The sequence below is a fragment of the Tamandua tetradactyla genome, chromosome 5 (genome assembly GCF_023851605.1).
Source record: "Tamandua tetradactyla isolate mTamTet1 chromosome 5, mTamTet1.pri, whole genome shotgun sequence".
Classification (NCBI taxonomy): domain Eukaryota; kingdom Metazoa; phylum Chordata; class Mammalia; order Pilosa; family Myrmecophagidae; genus Tamandua; species Tamandua tetradactyla.
In genome coordinates this window covers 137,887,309-137,905,339 of record NC_135331.1, presented here as the reverse complement: position 1 = coordinate 137,905,339, position 18,031 = coordinate 137,887,309, and the positions used below count along the sequence as shown (strand labels likewise).

Genomic DNA, 18,031 nt, shown 5'->3' with positions numbered 1-18,031 from the left:
AACTCTTTTTTTTTTTTTTTTAATATTCTTTATTGCACAAACAGCAGTGCTGATGATTAAACATTTATTGAGATATAGATGCACCTTTCATTTTCTTCTACAAAGGCGTTTTTCTAAAATGAAGGTTTTAATCCATATTTCAAATTGCTCAGCCTAAAATAAACATGTCTTTAGGGGTACTGTTGGTTGCTCTTGTTCCAAAGTCTTTGATACATTTTATAATTTATTATTGAAAATAGGCAAACATTTTTCATAGGAAAACTTGTATTAACTTAAAATGAATGAGTTCCTTTTGCAAAAAGATTTTGAAATTAATTTCATTCCCTTCAACATAAAATAAAATAGACAACAATGTGGCCTTTACCCTTATTCATCAATAGGTAAATGAAAGGTTATGCTCTTTATGGGTTCATGGAAATAGTCAGGGCTCTAGATCAGGGAAAATCTACAGCCTATAGACCATTTTTGTAAATAAAGGTTTGCTTATTGGAACATAGTCAATGCTTATTTGTTTTCTTATTTTCTATTGTCTATGGCAGCTTTCAAAATATAGGAGTAGCATCGAATAGTTGTGAAGCCTAAAATATTTACAACTTGTTCTTTTATAGAAGAAGTTTGCTTTAGATCTTACAGTGATGGGGAACCAGCAAATCTCTCTCACTATGGCATGACTGAAGTTGTTTTGATCGATAGACTACATTTATCTGTAGAAAGCTCTCAGTGTGTCTGCTTTAGACCTAGCTGTTTTAAAGGAAACAGTGTACTTGAAGAACAAACAACTTTCACTAGTAATACCAATATAAATTCATCTACTTTGAAGTCTCTAGAGAAAGTTAGTGAGCAATGCAATACAACCAGAGGTGTAAGGAATCCTTCTGCTCCTTAAATCCAGAATAAATAGAAGAACACAAGAGATATGGGAGGGCACACAGGAGAAGGAGCTTCTTTGTGCCCTGCCAGAGTGTCTCAATTTGTTCAGGAGTAAAGGCAGGGGTTGGAGAGGGGGTTGGTTAATGGGCTACTATTTTAATTTCCTAGGAATGCCATAACAGATTACCACAAATTGGGTGCTTAAAACACCAGAAATATATTCTGTTACAGGAAGCCAGATGTCTGAAATCAAGGCGTTAGCAGGGTTAGTTATTCTGGAGGCTCTGAGGGAAAATTTCTCCCTTGCCTCTCTCTTAGCTTCTGGTGGGCACGTGAAATCCTTGGTGTTTCTTGGCTTGGAGCTACAAAACCAATTTTTTTCTTCATTTTCGCTTGTCTTTCTTTTTTCTGTGTCTCTCCTCTGTATTCATGAATCTCAATTCTTCCCTTCCTTTCTCTGATAAGGATTCCAGTCATTGAATTTAAGGTTCAATTTAATTCAAGAAGATCTCATCTCAGGATCCTTCACTTAATTGCATGTGCAAAGACTCTATTTACAAATAAAATCACATTCACAGGCACCTAGGATTAGGAATTGGTCATATCTTTTTTTTGAAGACAAAATTCAACCCACTACTGATATTTACAGAATATACATGATTAGTTAAAACAGAAACTGAGTGTTTACCTATCCATCCCTTGAAGTCTATCTCTTCAGGGTTGATTTATCCTGGATTTTCTGGTTATACATTTGGTAAGGCCATTTATGCAAGCTATGAAGTTTCTTATAAACAACTTTTATAAAAAGACAGCATGCACCAAAATTTAGCTCAAACGTGTGTGATTTCAGTTTTTGTATAAAAATATTATCTCAGTACTTTTCTTAACAAATGCTAGCTGCATTAATAACAATTCTTATTAATGCTAATATTAGCATTATTACTTTCAAAAATTATTTGGAAAGCAGTGAGTAAATAATGCTACATAGTATCTGTGTAAGCTACCTATTACTGTTGTAAGAAATTACACAGATTTAGTAGATTAAAACAGCACAATTTATGATCTTACAGTTATGGAAGTAAGAAGTGCCAAATGGGTTTTACTGGGCTAAAATGAGTCAGCAGGGCTGCGTTCATTTCTGGAGCTCTAAAGGAGGATCTATTTTCTTACCTTTTCCAGCTCCTAGAGTTGCCTGTGTATTTGGGCTCATAGTACTTACCATCTTCCAAGTCAACAATGGACCGTTGAGTCTTTCTCAGATCCCAGCACTCAGCACTCTGACTCTCTCCCTCTTCCTGGGTTTTTTGTTTGTTTGTTTTGCATGGGTAGGCTCCAGGAATTGAACCGGGTCTCTGGCATGACAGGTGAAATTTCTGCCACTGAGCCACCATTGCACTGCCCTCTCCTTTCTTTTATAAGGATACTTGTGATTATATGGAGCATACTCAGAAAAGTCAGTATAATCTCCCCAGCTCAAGGTTAGCCGATTAATTCCATAAATTTAATTCCCCTTTGTCATGTAACCTAATATACACAGATTTGGGGTGTTAGGATGTGGACATCTTTGAGGATCTATTTTTTGGCTTACCTTAGTATTTATCCTGGATCTCCCAATCTATTCATCTAAGAATTTCCTTATAGGCAAATGGCAGAAACAAAAACCATGGGAAATAAGTTTGCAAGTTGGGCAGAATTATTTTAATCACAAAGTTTTTAAAAAGTGCCTACATTTCTAGTTTTTATTCACCATCATTTGCCAAATGTCCCTTGCACTACTCAAGCCTTGCTGAACTCTTCTCAGTGTCTCATATTTATGATATCTTTTCTCGCAAATACTTTCGAAGATGCTTTCCATCTGGTGGACTAACATACATCCCTCTAAACATTACATTATTATAGCTCTTTACATATACATTTGTTTAGGTATCTCCTCTCTCTCTCTCTGCTCCTATAAAAGGAGGTTTTTAAAAACAGGAAACTGTTATGGAATTTATTTACTTATTAATTCATTTATCCAATATTTTATTGTTAGAGTAGCTTTCTGATGGGTGTTTCTGGCCTTATTTTGCAATATTCCTTAGCATGTATCATTTCTAAGAGCTGAAATAGTTTCCCCACTATTGTCCAACACTTATATTTACTGCACATTTTTTTCTAACTGGAATGTCTTCCTTAAACAGACCAACTTCTATATGTTCTTGAGTTACTTTGCCTTCTATGAAAACTTCCTCAATATCTAAGCTTCTTTTAGTTATCTCTCTTAGCAACTAAGCCCTGTTATCCAATGGACACTCACTCTTGATATTGCTATGAGAAATAATTGACACCGCTTTTTTTTTATTTTGTTTTTTTGAGTACATGGTCTTGGAATCGAACCTGGGTCTCCTGCATGGAAAGTGGGCATTCTAACCACTGAACTACAACATTGTTATTTTTTAACTTGATGTTTTAAATTTTTATTTATTTACAATTCCTGGCAGATGCTATACAAACTTTAAGGAATTTATGCTTGCCTCCCATAATATTCTAATTAAGTACTTGATTGACTTTCAATAATGTGAGAACACATGTTACTTGTCATGGACATTCATTTTAATAGCACATCTCAATTACACCAAATCTTCTTTTGGAGAGATTGCATCGAACCCTTCATTCTATGTTGCCCAAATCAATTGGATATTTATTTCATTTAGCAACAAATATTAATTGATTGGCAGTGCTCAATAAGCATTTTCTCCAATGAAAACAGTTCGTTTTTCTACTAAATTTAAGGTAAAAATTGACTTTTTGATATTCTAGGAGTGAATTTTTACTCTGAGATAATTTGAATATTTAAATGATCTTCTGATGAAAACTTACATTTCAATTTAAAATGATAACCTTATGTCATATGATCCCCCTAACATTTTTCTTCTAATAGATTTTTATTACTTTTTGTAGCTCATTAATTATCTTGGACTTATTTATTTTTCCTGCTATGATATATTTTCTAGTGATATTTGGACATGTTTTATGTGGGGAAGTCTAAATATTTATACATTGAAATATCTGTATTAAATCTTCATTCATGAATGACAGTTTGTATAGGTACAGAATTATGATGTTATTTTTTCCTCAAGAGTTTAAGCATATTGCTCTATTTCTTTCTTGCATTCAACATCATTAATAAAGGTATGCCATCAATCTGAATATCATTCCCTTGTAGGGATAATTTAACTCTCCCTCTGGTAGCATTTAGACTTCTTCCTTAATCCTTTGTTTTCAGAAATTTCATCAAGGAGGCCTAAGTGTGAACTTTCTTTAAATCCAGAGATATTTTTACATACTTTCTAGATGAAGAATTATCTATTTCCTCAGATCTAGGAATATTTTGATGATTTTAAAAAATATTTTCTCCCTTTTAGATTGTCATTCTCCACTTATTGCCCCTGCTATTGAGGAATATTGGAACTTCTAATCCTTTTCTTCACATATTGCCATATTTCTTTTATACTGTACATCCCTTTGTCCCTTTGTTCATGTACTCTTTGGCCAGCATTCTGGGGGAAAAAAAACTGGCTTGAGTGACAAATTCATTTATATTTTCATTGGCAGTGTGTCATTTTAAAATTATGTTATATATCATTTTTAAATTTTTTAAATTTTTAAATTTATCTTTATTTCAATATTTTTCATTTTCAAAAATTCTATGTTCCATAACCATGTGTTCTTGACCCATTCATATGTTATTCCCCTTTATATCTCTAAAAGTAGTAGTCATTACACATATTTAAAATTTCTCTCTATATTGTTCAATGAACTACATCTTGGATATGTTTTTCCATTTACTATAACTGTCTTGAACTGAGTCTCCTCAAATATTTATTTATTCTTTATCTTGATCCATTTGCTGTGGTGGAATCTAATCCCTGTTCTGGGCTACAGCTTCTTGCAGTGACTGTGGCTTCCCTCTAGTGCTCCATGTCTGTCTGTTTCTCAGAGATTTCTGATTCCAAAGATGTCTCAGCATTTTTGAAGAGTGGACTTCCAATTTTTGAAGGATGTTATTATTGTGCCTTTTCTATTATTTCTATGCATTTGATCCATGAAGAGGGTACTGCACACTGGTCCTTGAGAAAGCTATTTATTAACTCATTGAGCACTTGCTATGGGTAAGGTGTTATTTCACAATAACTCACATATAGATAGAATAAAATAACTAAAAGATTCTTCCTTTGAGATGCTTCTCTGGGGAAATGGGGGTAGTGGGGGTAGTATACTTATACATCTTGTCATGAAGCTATAGCATACCTATTATCAGATTGCAAAGTAATAAAGAAGTAATTCTTCCTACTAAAGTAGAATGTACAGTAGTTAAGCAGATGGATTCTGGAGCCAGACTACCTGGAAGAGAGAGAGAGAGAGAGAGAGATTGAGGGAAGGAAGAAAGAAAGGAAGGGAGGGACAGGTGTGTAGGCCCTGAACTAATGAAAGGCAACCGCCACTAAAAAATATTTGTGATTTTACAGGGCTAAAGCTCTTGATAACTCCTTTAGATATTTAATTGTTTATATTTTCTACCCATTTTAAATAAAACATTAGAATTAAGTCTTTAGCACAAAGTAGAACCTTGTCTTAGTTTGCTGGAGCTACGATGATAAATACCAATGGGTTGGCTTAAACAACAAAAGTGTATTGTCTTAAGATTTGGAAGGATATAACTCCAAAATCAAGATGTTGACAAGACCATACATTCTCCAGAGTCAGTAGCAATTTGGTGATGTTAGCTCTCCATCAGATAGTGATCTCTCTCCTCTGTCTTCCTCTGACTTCTGGCTTCTATTGACTACTTACTGCTTCCAAGTTCTCTCTCCAATCGTATGGATTAAGGTCGACCCTGATTCAGCTGGCAACTCCTAACTAGGAACCTCAAAATTCTATTCATAAATGAGTCCACACCTTGCCTCACCTTAACATATTCAGAGACTATTTACAAATAGGGTTATAGCCTTGGGAATGTGGGTTAAGACTTGACCCTATGTTTTGTAGAGTACTTAATTCAGTCCCTGACATACCCCTTCATAGGTAAAAACTTTCAGTACTTATGAGTATTTTGAGGATTAATTGAGATATGAAATCAATGAAATACTAAGTACTGAATGAGCTTCAAATACTTGACAAATTCTGTAAACTTTAGGTCAGGTCTCTTTTTAGTGTGGTTACAACAGGGCTGTTACCAATTCACTTGATTCCATCACCTAAGAGAGTGTGGAGGATGGGCTAGAATAATGCAAAACCAAGGAAAGACGGTGTTACAATTCAGTAGGGAAAACATCCCTTTTTATTTACCTGGGAGAGAATTCATATTCCTTTCTTCCCGTACCTCACTTTCTGGACATATGATGGCATCATAGTGGATGGAAAAGTCAAATTCATTTCTACCTTGAATGATAGTGACTCTGAATCTAACAACATTTAGATTCCTATAGGGAGAGAAAATATGCTTGGAAATTTTGAAATACAATGCTGCTTTTTTCCCACATTAAATGTATTTACTATGAATCCTTGTCCTGGTTGCAGTGATGTGACTGTGATCCAATAAGTCAATAGGTTTACTTCTTGACTTATAAGCCCATATTAAGAGGAATTATCATAACCATTTGATGTATGAGGAAACGGAAAATCTGAAGCTTGTCTAGTCATTTTTTATTTCCTAATTTAAAGACTTTTGCTTCCAAGTCCAACTACAGAAATTTTTGTCTTTCTCCTACTGCAATGGTCTTGAATCTCATTCTTCTCTAGGGAAAATAGAGTTTTTAAAAAAATTTGTTTTCCTTTTCCTCACAATAATTAGAACCAGTGACAGAGAACATTTAAAATATTCTCATTGGTGATGTCAGTCCTGTCTTGATTCTATCCCAGGATTCTGATTTGAATAAATCACATTCTCCACCGAACCCTGCTTCCTCAATTGTGGTTCTTTTCTTGAAATTTATAACAGGGTGGGACACAGTGGCTCAGTAGGCAGAGTTCAGAGTTTGTGCTTGCCATGCCAGAGACCCAGGTTCGATTCCTGGTGAAAAAACTTATAGCAGTGGGTTCAATTCTCAGTGCTTGACCCACCAAAAAAAAAAAGAAAAATTATAGCAGCAACCAACCATTTGGCTAAGTCATAAAACTAGATGTCATTCTTTATTCATGCCCTTCCATATTCTCATCCAACTGATGAATGAATTCTTCTGTTTCTATCCTTATATATTTTTTCAAGATGTCTTGAAAAAAATGACAAAATGCAAGATTGGCACCAGATTCCTCATATACGAGATTGGAAGCTAGAATATGGCAAAATAGTACCAACAGATATCTGAAAGAAAGGACTGTGCTCCATGATTTTGTTCACCAAATTGATTGAAAGAATTCAAAGAAATTATTGCCCACTTATCTCACCGAAGGAAAATATTTGAGAAAATATTCTAATCTAAATAATTAATTAGACATAGCAGGGATTCAAGATGGAGAAAGGTGAAGAGAAACAGTGGAAAGATGGCTAGAATGTAGGTTCCAGGAGGACAAATGTCACATGTAATGAGCATTTTGTAATTATTTGATAGATTAATAGATAATGAAGTCTCTGTTGTATAGCTCATTCATTCTATATAATGTATGGTTAAATAGATATACATAATGCTTGATTGCTTACTAGCATGATTTGTAGTGTGAATACTACATAAGAATCACCACTAAGGCAGAGACAAAATACCAGAACATATCATATGTAAGAGTTGTTTCTACCAAGTGGGTAAGGAAAAGGGAAGAAGTGTGAAATAGAGATTCTTTTAAAGATATAATCTCTTAATAGGATGGGGGAAAGCAACAAGGGAACTTAACTAAGTATTAGGTGAAACAAAACTTGTATCTTATTTTGACATGAAATAGAACAAGATATGTTTGATTTGGAACTCTAAAAAAAGGGAAGTAAATGAACTTCAAAATTAACAATGAAAAAATTTAATAATTGAATAAATAATAATATAAAAGCATTAAGTATGATAAAATAATAAAAAGCTAAAATCAACAGTTTTCTTCACACTAAATGTAAATGGATTCTATGGTGGTGAGAAAGGAGTAAAAGAAAAAGAAACGCAGTTCTTGGAGCTATTTAAAGAAACACAAAAATAATGTAATTTTAAAAATAGAAATGAAGGGGTGGACAAAGAGTAACCAGGAATTGCACATAAAGCGGAAGTGGCAGTAGACATATTCATAACAAAAAGTAGAAATTAAACAGTACATATTACATAATGATATGATTATATGTAAAGATATCACAGGAAAAACAGTAAAATAAAAATTACTGCTAAATATAAAAAGCAAAAGCTATTTCAAATGCACAAAAATATAAAAGATACACAATTATATAAGAAGACTTTAATTCTAAACTTGATATATCTAAAAGCTAAAATGCAAGTAAGGATGTAAGTAAGAGAATAATCAGCACAAGTAAGGATGTAAGAGAATAATCAGCACATTTGTATATGTATAAAACACTGCATCTTTCAAATATAAAATATGCATCTTTTTTTTTTTCCAAGACCATGGAACATTTGCAGAAAATTCAGCTAGCTACTTGGCCCAAGGAAAACACTAATACATTTTAAATAGTGGAAGTTTTGCAGCCTACATTTTCCGATTCTAATCTAATATAATTAGAAATATATGATATGGTAGAAATTAAGAAACTCACACTAAGCAAACCTTGAATCAATTAGGACAGTAAAAAAGAAAATAATGCACAATATACACAACAATGGAAATGAGAATAATTTCTAATAAAACCTAGTGGCTGTGCACAACTTAGTACTCAGAAGAAACACATATATAACATTAAATGTCTTCATTATGATAGAAGATTGCTTTTAAAAATGTACCAAGAAGCTAGCTTAAAAATTAACATAAGAAAAGCAAAGTAGTCCAAAAGACTAATTACAGAATGAAAATCTAAAATTAATGAACTAAAAATAAAACAAAACAAAAGAAAACAAAAATATAAATAAAATTAATGAACTAGTAACACACACACACACACACACACACACACACACAAATAAAAAAGATAAATAAATCCAAAAGCTGATTCTTTGAAATTAGCAGTAAAATAAACCCCTCACAAACCTGACTAAGGAAAATGGAGAAAACAAAACTAAATAAAGAATAAAATCTGTAAAAATTAGTACAAAGGAAGATGAAGGTAACAAGAAAATTTGCAAAAATTATGGGGCAATATTGTATGTAATTTTGTAACAACACATTTGAAAGCTTTTGGGGAATTTCCATAAGAATTTTATATAAAATGGAGATTAGTAAAACTGATCCAAGATGAGGTAGAACCTTAAACAGTTCAATAATCACAGAAGAGATTGGAAAACTGATTAAAACTCTATATTTAAAAAGGCAATAGAATTAGATTAAGGTCACCTCTGAAATTCATCTAGCATTTAAGAAAATTCAATGTTATTTAAAGAATTTCAGACCACAGAAATAATGGGAAGGTACCCAGTTTATCACAATGCTAAAATAACTTTCCCACTAAAACTCAATAAAGTAATATAAATAGAGGAAGCTTTAGAACAATTTCATTTATGAGCACAGAATCAAAAGCTTTAACACACTTATTATTATAATAAACAACTATTAAACTTTAAGGCCCTCTCCCAACTTTGGTGCTCTCTATTGGAAATTGCCATGATAAAAATAGCCAATTAATAAACCTACTTTGTGAATAGTTCTCCTAGGGTTACATGGACCCAAACCTGCACAATCTTAAATGGCCAACCTGTCCCACTGACATCTTATTTAAAATCAGTTCTATATTGACTAAGGACATAAATGTTAAAATAAAAGAGTCAAGTATTGGAAGTGAATCAAAAAGGACTCCTGTAGGGTGGGTCACAGTGGCTCAGCAGGTAGAGTTCTCAACTGTCATGTCGGAGACCAGGGTTTGATTCCTTGTGCCTGCCCATGCAAAAAAAAGAACTCATGTAAAATGTAGAGACCTGTCAGAAAGTTTAACTGAGATTTGAAACTCAGAAGTTTAAAAACAAAAAATAAAAATACAATAAAAATTGGAATTAGAAAATTTAATATAAATTATAGCTTTTAATGGTAAAACATTTTAAACAAATTCAAGAGGATAAAATATATTTGGAAAAAATACCTGTAGCCAAAATGAAATAAAAAGCGTTTATATCTAGAATATGCAAAGGATTCTTAGAAATTTAAAATAATAAATAACCATTCCAAAGCAAAAAATTGGCAATGAATATGTAAATATAATTCATGGAAAAGTAAATACAAAAGCTAAAAAACTAAAGTTAAAAAGAAATAAATCCACGAGGCAAAAAAACCCTGAATAGTTGCTGTTTTAGTCTGCTAGTTTGCGGAAATGCAACATACCAGAAATGGGTTGGCTTTTACAACCCATACTAGTTTACAAACTTACAGTTCTGAGGCCGTGGAAATGTCCATATCAAATTATCACCACGCGATACTTTCTCCCCAGGTGCTGGCCGTCTTGGAGTCCTTTGTCACGTGGCAAGGCAGATGGCAGTGTCTGCTGGTCTCTTCTCTTCCAGGTTTCCTTGCATTCAACGTTTGATTTCCACGACTTTCTCTCTTGGCTTCTGTGTCTTTCTCTCTCTCTCTCTCCCTGTGGTCATCTGTTTATAAAGGACTCCAGTAAGAGGATTAAAGTCCATGTTGGGGCATGCCCCAGTGAAATCACCTAATCAAAAAGTCCCACCCATGATAGGTTTATCCCACAGAGATGGACTAGCTTTGAGAGCATAATTTTCTGGAGTCCATCAAAGCCTACAAACCATCATAATTGCTGGAATTTGCATTTTGGAATTAATAAGAATGAAAGTAAAGTAATTATGGGATATCATTCTGTAGTCATAAAATTAGCAACTATTAGAGCAATACAATATAGTAATATAGAATTAAAATATATAATATAATGCAATATAAAATGTTTCTGGGGCAAGAAGGGCTTGTGAAAAAGTTCACTTCACCTATTGCTGATGAAAATGTAAAGTGTTACCATCTTTTAAGAAAGCAGTCTGGCAATAACACATATAGTTTTGACCCAGCAGTTCCATTTATAGGAATAATCACATGGCAACAAAAGTATCAATAAGTAAAAAAACATTGCATAAATGTCCTTACATTGTTTGTACTGGGAACAGAAAATCTAGGAAAAAGGGAATGTAAGTAAATAAAGGAATGGGTAACAGGTTAAAGCTCGAACACTCCATGGAACATTTTATATTGATTAAGAAGAATAAATTAAAGCTATGCAAATTAATTTGAAGGGATTTCCCCAGTGCATTGCCAGGAGAAGGCAGGAAAAAGAAAAATGTATACAAAATTCTATTTTGCAAACAGTGACCAAAATTTCCTTTATATATGCTAATGTGTGTGTCTGAACTTGGGGGAGATATATGGAAAGAGAAAAGTGGGTCAGGAACATGAGTTACCTGTGCTGGAGTGGGGAGTGACCTGATGAAAAAAGTCACAGGATCAGAAGGTGGAAGAAAATAAAGAGGAGTGAAAAATAAATAAATACATTTAAATGCTGTAAATACTTAAACAGAGTGAAGGTATATTCCTTAAGAACAGAAGGTTCTTTCATAACATGTCTTGAAAAGTTGTTAGCTTTATCCAGTTATATAGTCACATATATTCTTGTGGGATAAATTTACATCTGCTTGGCATATATCAGTTGTTCAGCTATTAGCAAACTAATCTCTTGGTTTAGGGTCTGGAACTTTTTTTTTATTAAATACAATGAGATTTATTCAAATATTGGAAATAAATTTGACATGAGTTATATTTTAAAATATTGTAAGAAAAATGTCATACAGCATGATGACTCAGGAAACTCTCCTGGAGTTCTCTTTTTACACTGACGTTTCTGCTCAATGGACTTTCCATTTGACCTGGAAAATCAACTGAATTACAGGTAATCCTTGCATTTTGGATAATAAAAATAGCTTTTGAAATTGCATTTTGAAACTCCTTTATTCTAATTAAGATATTAAAATCGTTTGAATACAATTCATTATTTTAAAAATCCTTACTTTTAAGACAGCATCTGCTGAAAGCAGTGCACTGAAAATAATTGTTTTCTTTCTCCATGGAAGAACTCTTGTGTCACTTCTGATCATGTAAGCAAGTAAGTCATAATCAAATACCTCTGGAAATGAAAAAAAAAAAATGACTACAATGCCACTGAAATATTAAAATATCTCAAATACTTTCCTGGTAACAGTCAGTATAGAGTAGAAATGCTTCTTCAAATGTTTCTTTGAATGGGTTAATTCTAAAACCCTATTCATATGTCACATCTCAATAAGAAAGGGGTTGTTCTCTCAGTAATACCTGGTAGGGATTCCTTGGCTGCCATTCAAGATTAAAGCCAAGCTACGAAGACACCCCATGGAGAGAAAGAGGCATCTACTTTTGGTCTTAGTTCGTCAATAAATGACCAGAAGGAATACTTCCTTTCAGTCACTCATGAGCTCCATAGGAAATCAGCTTCTACTCACTGCTTGTTCATGGTCAGACCCAGGCCTATTGGGGAGCAGAGGCGGCCAGGCACAATGACTCATTCAGACCTGTGAACAAGGAAGGAAATGCGGGGATGGCCAAAAACTATGTGGAGTTCCATTCAGAGCGCCACACATTTCCCTGAAGTTTGCTTAGGAAAACATTCTAGTGCTGTTTTTAGTGTGTTCTATTTGTCATTCTGAAACACAACACATTAACTGCTTTGAACTCCTGGGCACTAAAAATATTTAAGTTACATAAGCAGATGGAGTGAGGGACTAAATGGAGCTTTTAACTCGACACACTCAAAAGCATCTCCTTATTGCCCTAACGAATAGTGAAGCTCTTGTAAGCGACTATGGAAAGCCGTGCAGACAGCCAGCCCACACTGGACAGTGCAAAGGAGCAGCAAGACCAAGATAAACAGCCATGCATATTTTCTACTGCTGGAATGAAAAGCAATGTTTTGTAAAAACATATACTCTTTTCCTATTACCATTACAATTCTTGCATGCCTTTTATGTTCAAATGTTGACTCAGACTCCAAAATGTTTCAGGCTGCAAGGAAAACAGAACGAAGAGCTATTGCTTTTGTGCCCTATTTTGTCCTATACACATTTAAAAAGCAGACACTGTATAAATATTAAGTGCAAGCCATCCAAATTTATTGAAATCCTTTTTCTCTCCCCTTCATCTCTGTTTGCTTTTGCATTTCTGGAGCTTTGATTCATACTTTTGAATCTGTTGGGTTAGGCACCTCCTTACCTTTGGTCCCCCTATGTAAGACATCATCTGCCTATTTTCAGAGCTGTACAATGGCCAGTAAATCTAAGAGGTTTTACATGGATTTTTCATGATGCCTCCATCAAGAATGTCTTTATATGTAGACTATATTACAGAAGGGTGATCAAACAATCTTCATAGGGACTCTTGTTTATTATTTGAAAATAATGTTGACTAATATGGAAGAAAAGCAGAATAAATGGCAGTATAGATAATCATAAAAACGTAATTCTTTTCCTAACATTACTGAAAATAAATTATACCACCCCCCAAAACACACAAACAAGCATGTACACATACATACCAATAATTGAAAGCACAATAACCTGAACAGCTCCAGCACTACTTACTGAAGTATTTCACTGAATAAAGGGCAGGGAAGGGGGAGAGACTTGGTGATTGCATTACAAAACTCATAAAAAGTCAAAAACAGAAGAAGCTAATTTAAAATTTAAAAAGTATATATATTTATACTGTATATATTAAATATATAAATTATTTAAATATTTAATTAAAATATATTTAATTAAATTAAATATACATCATGGCTTTTGATTTGGTATTTTGGGTCAAATGTGTACAAAATTTAAAAGGAAACCATGAGTGAAAATTGTTTTAAATGGCATTTGTACCTAATTAAGTAGGGTAAATCATTTACCTTGCTCTAAATATAAACACAACTTCATACTAGTTTCAGCAAGAAATTCTTATTCTAGAGGAAAAAAACCTCAAACTCAGACAGCCAAATGAACTTGTTAGCTATAAAAAAAACTTGTTTAACAGATATTTCTTAGAGGAAATATTTAGAAATATTTTCTAAAACCTTCACATTGAATAGTAATATAAGAGATAGTATTAATTAGTGGCAAACAGAGATGTGAAACAAAATGAAGGGGTACAGCATATAGGAAACTATTTGAACTATTTTAGCACATGAAGATTTATTCACTTGGTGTGAAAGTTCTTAGGGAGTAGCTATAAAAACATCTAAGAACCGGGGCTGTTATAGCTGAGTCAAACAGCAGTGTAAGTACAGATTATTTTTCAGGTTATTGCACTAGTAGGTGAAAGCAACAAATTAATTACTGTTCTTTTAATTCTAATCCATGGGTGAAACACATAATTAAGAGAGGAAGGCAAAAGTAAAATTGGAAAGAATTTCATTTTGGAAAAAATAAAAGACTCTCCTTACTGCATGCCACAACCCCAAAGGAAGATCACATACCCCTTAACTCTTTTCACATTAATTTTACTTGCTGGGAGATTTTGCATTAATTTGTGATCCCTCAGGTTTTGATAGTGGAGGTAATAGGGCAGCTGTGGCGCAGTGGCAGAGTTCTCACCTGCCATGCCGGAGATCCATGTTCAGTTCCTGGTCCCTGCCCATGTTAAAAAAAAAAAAAGAAAGAAATAAAAAGTGGAGGTAATATCAGAAGTATCATCCTAAACTACCTGAATATTGTTACAATAAATAAGTTATGTATAACTTCTTTGGGCTTTTAAGAAAAAATAAGTTAGAGTGAATTTTTAAAATCAATATTGATGCTTTAAAATACTAGGGAATTAACAGGATTTGTTACCATTTGACTAATAAAATACATTAACATTCAACTTCTAATTCAGGTTTCATCACACATGTAAGAAAACAACATATTGTAAAGTAATGAATGACCTAAAACCAAAGGCACATTTTCTGAATTCAAACTTACGATTTTTTTAAGCTGCTTTACCTTCTCATCATTAAATTAACTCATCACACCCACAAAAATCAGTTTGAATAAAACATTAAAAAGAAAAAAAAACACATTTGCTTCAGAAGGAAACCTTATTTTCAATAAAAAGATTTAAATATTCTAATTCCTTTAACACCATAACCAAAGAGAAGTCATTACATATTATTGGGCGGAGGATGCAACACAAGTCAATGCTATTTCTCTCATAAAAGCCTGCAAGTGTTTACACAAACTCTTTATAGAATTCATTAACGAATCTCACGGTGTTCTCTGTAGACACTTTTTTTTCACTGTCCAATGATGAGAGTAGAGACTCAAAGTGGGAAAGAAAACCTACATTTCAAAAAACAAAAATATTACGTTAGTTTTTTTTTTCCCTCCCTTCTGGGTAATCTGGAATTATTACTGTGAGTTTCTGACCGCCTTTGCGGTGAATGTTGGTGTTTGTTCTGTGTGTAGAAAGTGAAGCATCTTACGTGCTTAATGTTTCTTTGCACTTCTATAACACAAAAGATGTATTTTGGTTTCTCTGTGAGAAATCTGAATTTCTCACAGAACAGTAACTGCACACAAACTATTCAATAGTATGCGGCAAGAATTGTTAAAAGGAGTACTTAAATAAATGTTTCATACCCCCTTATTCTTTCCTAATATAAACAAAATGAATTGGTAAAGAATTATGTTCATCATCCATCTCTTGTTAAGAATAATTGAATTTGTTTTACGATGTCTCACAAAAAACTATGAAGCTTTCCCAATTCCTTATGTTACTTTCAGATTATTTTTTTTCCATTTCAAAGTGATTTGGAAAAACATATATTGTAATCAAGCAACTTTATCCGGGTTACTGAAATACCTGGCCTTCCTTCTCCCCTCTTAGTTTTCCCACCTACTGCAAAGATAACAGGAATGTAACCACAGGCATCCCTTTTCCTGTTCTAAAGACATCTGAAAGTGATTGTATAAGTGCAAACAATGGCCGACTTCTTTCTTTTCCTTTTGGCAAACAGTGTGGTTAGCAGGTCTTCAACTCCACTTCCGCGGCCTTCCTTCCCTCTTGCTTCAAACTGCTGCAGTCGGCCAGGGTAAGAACAGAATCAGAAGGAAAAAAAAGAGAAAGAAGTACATCCTGTATAGGAGAAAAGATGAGGCATGGCTGTAGGAGAGGTGGAATGTGAATTTGATAGGATGATACTTTTGCCAAAGTCATTTCTATTAGCATTACTAGGATGTTGTAGTGAAAAATAATGAGGCAAAACATTAAAAAATGATAACAAAGTTGAGCTTCTTTTGGCTACTAGACTGTGTCCAGTTCCCATTACATGCATGAGTTGCATTCAGTTTGACTGAATGAGGAGAAGGCAAATTAGGAACCTCTCTCTTTATTTAATTTAATTAATGAAAATATCTACTGGTTACATTATTGGTTTAAACAGATAAACTTTTCCAACTTCCTTCTGTAGATAAATAAATTTAATGTGATTCAATTTGGGGAGTTCAAATTTTACGTTATAAATTCACAGACCTCCGCATCTGCAAATATTTTCACTGCATAAAATATTTACAATGCTTTTCCAAACCCACAAATATTTTCAGTGTGTCTTTAAACAACACCCACCACCTCCTGCAGCAACCTAAGGAAGTATATGTAGCTTACTGTATAATCAATAACACTCAAACTTAACACAAAAAAATAAATGCAAATGCAGACTTTTAAGTTGGGGCTGGAAACAAATTAAAATAGGGAAAAGTGCTGAAACTGAGACTGTAAATGAAGAAGAATAAACACTTAGATTACAATGTAGAATTAATTATATTGTCATGACTGTCTCTAGATTGAGTATATGATCTTTTTCATCTTCTTCATCTTCTCATAAGACGATTTAAAAATTACCTTCTGAACTCCATTTTGCATTTATTTTATACTGTTCTATCTGATAAGTTTTCCCCAGATTTATATTTGAAACAGTTCAGTCCATTCATGTTCAAATATGACATTTGATAATGCTGCCTAATTGTTTGCTTTAAAAACTATCTGAGAGATGGTTTATTGTAGTATCACTCAAAAAAACTTTTAATTTTGTTATTATACTTAGTATAATATGTTTAACCAAAGTGTAACATCTGCAGTTGGTTTCATTCTTGTGATTTTTAGAATTTAAAAAGAATGAGGTCCATGGCGAAGCCTCTAAATTGACCTGCTTGTGGCAAAGCTAAATCAGTGACAAGAGAGTATAATGGATACCAGCAAAACGTGGGGTAGGTTTGATTTCTCATTTTGTCTCAAAGTAGAATGAGCAGAGTTAAGAGAAAGATAATTGGTTGACAGCATGCATCCAGGGAGAATGAAATACTTTTTTTCAGAACAGGTGTGTTTTGAAAGAATGTGGGAAGGAGACCTCCTTGAGGGGTCACGGACTTTGTTCATCGGGAGGGTTCCAAGTGTAAGTCTGTGCTTTCTTCTGTGGCTTGTCTTAAATTTCCCACAGAAGGAAGATATCCCCTCTTCAGAAGCAACACAGACAGACAACTGATACTTGTTTGCTATGAAGATTGATTCTAGAAATAGAACAGTTTTAGTTTCAGTTAGTTGATGTAATAGTTGAGCTAGAAAGAGCACCTGGAATGACAAATGTAGATTAGTACTTCCCAAAATGTTGCATGGAGAATAACTTCCAACATGACTCATATTATATATTGCATATTCAACCAAACATTTTTAAAGGTCAGCTATATAATTATTAGTGCATATAAAAAACTAACTAAAATGTTGCACGTCCTACTAATACTAAGATAACTAATTATTGAATAGCTCCTTTGTGTCTGGTACTTCATCCACACATTTATATAATCATTTATGCATTTATTCAATAGATAAAACACAAGAAATTTTCCAATTTTTGGATGAAGATACTAATGGTAGGAGATACTAATGCATATAGACTGACTATCAAAACCAGAGTTCAGAGCAAGACTCATTCATCTGTGTTAGCTGGCAAACTGAAAATCAGGGCTAGTTTTGAAAAACTTTGGAACTGAATTACAATGCAAAATCAGGA

At 33.4% G+C, this 18,031-nt stretch overlaps 1 long non-coding RNA gene across 2 annotated transcripts in view; it reads right to left on the bottom strand.

The window, feature by feature from the left end:
- Positions 1 to 15,567, bottom strand: part of LOC143682771 (uncharacterized) — a 59,836-nt gene extending 44,269 nt beyond the window's left edge. The window contains exons 1-6 of one of the 2 annotated variants that reach the window (XR_013175270.1): positions 15,235 to 15,567; positions 14,583 to 14,618; positions 12,456 to 12,524; positions 11,988 to 12,103; positions 10,349 to 10,565; positions 9,668 to 9,861 (exon numbers count right to left, since the gene is read on the bottom strand). This is a non-coding gene — a long non-coding RNA (uncharacterized LOC143682771). Of the gene's footprint in view, positions 1 to 9,667; positions 9,862 to 10,348; positions 10,566 to 11,987; positions 12,104 to 12,455; positions 12,525 to 14,582; positions 14,619 to 15,234 lie in introns of those variants that run through there. The other variant, XR_013175271.1, reaches the window with a different exon arrangement.
- Positions 15,568 to 18,031: the final 2,464 nt, after the last annotated feature.